Here is a 5,558-nt window from a genome sequence, read left to right on the forward strand (position 1 = left end):
AGTATAATTCAGGAGTATTTTTACTTTTGATAATTATTTTTTTCTTTTCTTTTTTTATTGTGAAAATACTTCACAGAGGGGTTACAATTACATGGGCAAGATAATGAGTATATTTCTCATCAAGCATTGCAGCCTCCTTTGTTTCCTTTTCTCATCCCTTCCCATCCTCCCCCCATCACCCCAGCCAATGATTCCCCCACCCCGCACCAAAGTTGTAAAGTTCGTTTTCGACATAATTACTTGTACATCTCATTGTTGCCATTCCATACCTCTAAAGATTTTACATATATTACAGTAATATACACCTAAACTGCTGAGCACTCACGGCACATTGGTGTCTTATAATTGTCTTCAGATCAGAAATATGCTAGAGCTTAGAGTAGAATGATGGGCTGTACATTTTCAACGCCAGAGTGATGATCACCCCCTGCAATTATTCTCAGTGGAGAATCCTTCCCATACATTTTACTGACTTAGCTTCTACTCTATGCTTTACCATTATCAGGGAGGGTCACCCTGTATCGTGCTACAATACTGCAGCAATCTTAGCTGCCTTTGAATTTTACCTCCAATCTTGATCACAAGGTCAACTCTGCAACTCTAATCACATACTTAGTGGACAACTGAACTTTTCAAGCCTGGTTAAAAATTCAGCTATCATTGCTCATTGCCAGTGTTAAAGATCTCACTACTTTAGATTTATTGTGTATCTTCTTGTATTTACAAAACTTCCTTAGATGTTGCTTTTTGAAGTAGAGCCTTTAGTTTGCATTTGATTTATGGAGGTGTTAATGATGCCAGTTGCGCTGCATACATTATAATGTAAGCATTTTGATGTTTTGACATATGAGTTTAATTTTGGCAATTGAAGAAGTGAATACACAACACTCAAATGTTTCTTTATATGTACTGGTATTGCTTTATTGTGAATTTCCTAAAAGCCAATCATGGGAATACACATCCCTAATCCCATCACTTCTGTCACTGAGACAAGCCTTGAAAGGTCCAGACCACTTGGCACTTCATAGTGAGAACCTTTCTACAAAGGAAGGCGAGAGAATAGCAAAAAGAGAAAATGAATCTTTCAACAGTTTTGTTATATGTTCTTTACACTTAGCCATTAAGACCACCATAATAGCATTTTTATCACTTCTTACCTACTCTTTTCCTGTTCTAAGCTGTTTTATTTATGGATCTCGAAGAAATTATATAAGAATAATATGAGAAATCTACATAAATCACATAAGAAATCATTAAAAATAGTTTGCTAGGTATATATAACCTAAAAGGAATAATTTCAGTAAACTATTGAGCACATAAAATGTAATGCATACCTAAAATTGACTATTGAAAACTTCAGCAGTTGTAGTTTATTCTGATAACAAAGATTATAAATTAAGTTACCATAGTATTCCAAATGGAACACAGAAATAGAAACATGGAGGGTAGAACTAAAGAAAGCTACTGCTACCACTAATAGAGTAAGAATGAAATTTAGGCAAAACTACTTCATAGTAAAAGCCACAGGACAGCCTCAACATTATTTCATTGTTTCATATGAAGAAAAGACTTTTTTATTAGTAAAGACAAATTTTCACAGATAATAACATCACCTGGGTATATATTTCTTAAGGCCTTCAGGAAGGATGCTCTGACCATGTTGTTGGAAGTTGACTTCTCTGGAACCTAATACACAATGTGCAGACACCATTCCAAGCACTGCACCTGCTTTAGGGAAATTTTAGTGCTCATGACAGTTCTTCAAGTTAGGAAATGAATTAAGTATTTTATTAATAACAGAAGTAGGCAAAAAGGCCAAACAAATTTCCCAAGTACGTAATACTGACCAGTTGTAGACCCATAATTCAAATCTGTGTTTCCACCAGGCATATCTGTGGATATTTTGTAAGTGTCACATTCATTATCTTTCAAGACCTATGGAGGAGCTGAACCCACATTATCTTCCTAATTATGGTTATAAGGGCAATAACGTTGCTACAGAATATAAATATCTTTAAATGAAAAGGGTGTGGGTAATGACATTGTAAGTGATCTTTATACCAAATAAAGATCGGTTTCATTTCTAAAGAAATACCCTAATGAACATCATTCAGCTTCCACTGTTTAGTATCCTGGAGTAATTACTTAAGGAGAACAAATCCATGTCAAATATACCTGGGCTGATGAACACAGGTTTTATCATTGAGTACCTTGAATACACAGGGAATAGTTTGTTATGTATATATCATCCAAAACGAATACATTTTGTGACTAGTTACTTCCTCATTGTACCAAAGAAAAATCTATTCCCTATTCTAAAACATATATCAATTTAATGGATATTAGTGTTGTCAGCATAAATTATGCATGCATAATATATGTAATATATTATATTACATAACATAAAAATGATGTATTTATATGTATAACTATTGATATTCTATAACTACTATACTAACATATGTATAAAACTAATTTTGGTGTTATACTGTGAAGGATACAAGGAATGCCAACTTTATTTAAATAAATATATTTGTATGTTTTAGTTACATAATTTATTATTGTGCTAGGACTGAGGCTTGAACTATGGTCTGGGTGTTGTCCCTGAGCCATTTCACTCAGAGTGGCTTCATATATCTATCTTCAAATCTCAGCACCTAATTAGCTGTGATTGCAGACATGAGTCATATTATATTTTTTAATTCCATCCTTTGCATGTTCTTACATAATTATTTTTGAATGTTCAAGTATATTATAGTGTTCCATCTCTAAACCAATTTATAATAAATAACTACTTATTGTGTAAAACTATGTGTTGCAATAGAAATTGTAAGGACCCTATTTTACTATCAATTTTCAAAGATATTGCTAGTTTAATTCCTGGACAGACAAGTAGAACAATTAAATTAAATGTTCATAATATATGTAATATGTTATATTACATAATATGTGACTGATATATTTATAATACATGCATAATTAGTGATATTCTATAATTACTATAAATAATATATGTATAAAACTAGTTTTAATATTATACTGTGAAGGATACAAGGAATGACAATATCCCTATCTTAACTGTCTCATTTTCAACAGTAGAAAAACGATGCTATAAACATATATCTTCAAGAAAGCACACCTCTGAAATCACATGTTCAATCTTCATCATTATGAACATCTTCTAAGATTGGCTATACTTATCCTCTAGAGTCAGCTTACCACTGCAAACACTTTGTGATACTTTCTGGATAAATTTGCTTGTCCTCATCCTCATCAGCCTTTCAGCAACTTCAGTGCAGGGCATTTTCTCTTGCTTAGCCTGTAGATGATATCATCCTTTGTTATTTCCCAGCAAAGAAATTGTGACTAGCAGGGTTGAGCATTGGTACAATCAGAAGTTCTTTGGTTGTGAAATTTTCCTTTCCTTTCTTGGCAAGTGAGCTGCAATAATGAAAAACATTTAAGGCAATATGCTTTACGGTAAATGAAAACATACTGATTTGAAAATACTACAAATATTAATTTTTTAAGTTTATTTTTAATTCAAATAAAATAGGGGTGGTTTTAGTGGTGCATGCCTTTAAATCTAGCTATTTAGATGGCTGAAAACAGAGGATCATAGTTTCAAGCTAGAACAGGTAAATAGACCATGAGTCACTTATCTTCAACTAAGAACCAAAAAGGTCAAAGTGGAGCTGTGGTTCAAATGGAAGACTGCTAGCCTGAGCAGAAAAGTAAAAGAATCTAAGCCCCAAATTTAAATCATAGTACTAGGACACATATACCATACTTATATGGTTCCTAAAATATACGAAACCTGGTCATAGATTAAATATGGGTTGTGCAAAAGTATGTAAGTCTGAAATAACTCCGAGGTATTTTGACAAGACAACTGGAAGTGTTATCACTTAATCTAATATAATGAAGGATTGATTTGTAGATAAAGATCAAAGCTCACTTTGGGATCTTCTGAGTTTGTTAAAATCAGTAGCTAGGAGTTGTCAGTAAACAGGATGCTATTAAGGACTTGAATTAAAGAAAGAAGTACAAGTTGACATGTCCAAAACGAGCTTTGCAATGTCGGTGTGGGGGGGGGGGAAGGGGGGAGGAGAAGGATTGGGATTGGTGGGGAGGGGGGAGGCTGGGAAGGGATGTGAAGGGTAAACCAAAGGAGGAGGCTGCAATGCTTGGTAAGAAATGTACGCATTATCCTGCCCATGTAATTGTAACCCCTCTGTACAGTATGTTCACAAATAAAATAAAATTAAATTAAAAAAAAAAAACAAAGAACAGAGCTGGAGAAAAAAACAAATAATTACATATACTCAGTGGTAACAAACATGAGAAGGAATATTATAGAACTAAACCCTGGGATACAAATATGAAAAACATGACAAATGAAAAAAAACAGTAATAAGTATGTAATGCAGACTTATATGGATAGATAATTTTAATGTTTAAGGCCTATGAAGTGATTGTGTGATGACCTAAAATTTAAGAAATTGGTAAGGTCAACCATCCCTTGGGGCAACCATAGCTGACAGTTTAACTAAAACGGGGCCAGAATAGTATGACTTGATTTACCAAAGTGAAAACAGGCCAATATTTGGAAAGCCAATTTTTGGACATGTGGTTGGAGTGACAATTACTGCAGTTTGTTCAAGTGTCAGTAGAAGGGTACAGTTTTAGCACAATGATAGAAATCTTTCAGGGATCTAGTAGATTTTCAATCTGTCTTCAATTTTCCTTTTTTTCTGAGAACCAAAATATCATTACTGGAAACCAGTCCCGAATTTTGCCTTTGGCAAGTTATCAGATATTCAGTCTATCACATGCCAAATAATAGAGAATGGAAACAGGTCTATATTGAGCACTCACAGTAGACAAGTCTCTGGAATTTCTCAGGAAGATCCTTCTGCCATTATGGGATGGATAGTGCTGGATAATATACAAAATAGACATCATAGATTGAAAGTATTCTGCTAAGTTGACACGAGATATTGGATGTTTTAACTGCATTGTATCCATTTTTATGAATCAGTTAATCAGATTCTTTATACCATATGATGTTACTAGACTCTGAAATACATTCTTATTGCATTTCCTTTGTATAACATATAGTATGTTTTGGTATAAAACGTTCGTCTGTTTTTTTAATATGGATTACTCCTAATTCTCAAGAGTGGGGAAATGCCCTGGAACTTTGTAACTTGAAGTCATATGTGGCCACGTGTCATATCCTATTTTCCTTGTACAAACTTGGTACTAAATTATATGTAATTTTTTTTATTTTTATTTATTTTCTATTGCAGCACCTGGCTATAAATAATTTAAACTGTAGTTTTCTTCAAGTATTTTATTCTACACTAGTGTTTTTTTCTTACAAGCTTTCTAATAAATATGTCATCTATTCAATTTTGAAAAGTACTGCTGTACCTCCTACTTATTTGTGGCATTTCTGAAATCCAAGTTCCTCTGTGTGTGAGGGTGGATACTTTTGACTGTAGCAAGTATTGTTGAATACATAATATCTGGCTACTTAGAGAACAAAGGATGTG

This window comes from Dipodomys spectabilis, unplaced genomic scaffold (assembly GCF_019054845.1).
Source record: "Dipodomys spectabilis isolate Male_0828 unplaced genomic scaffold, ASM1905484v1 ptg000334l, whole genome shotgun sequence".
Classification (NCBI taxonomy): domain Eukaryota; kingdom Metazoa; phylum Chordata; class Mammalia; order Rodentia; family Heteromyidae; genus Dipodomys; species Dipodomys spectabilis.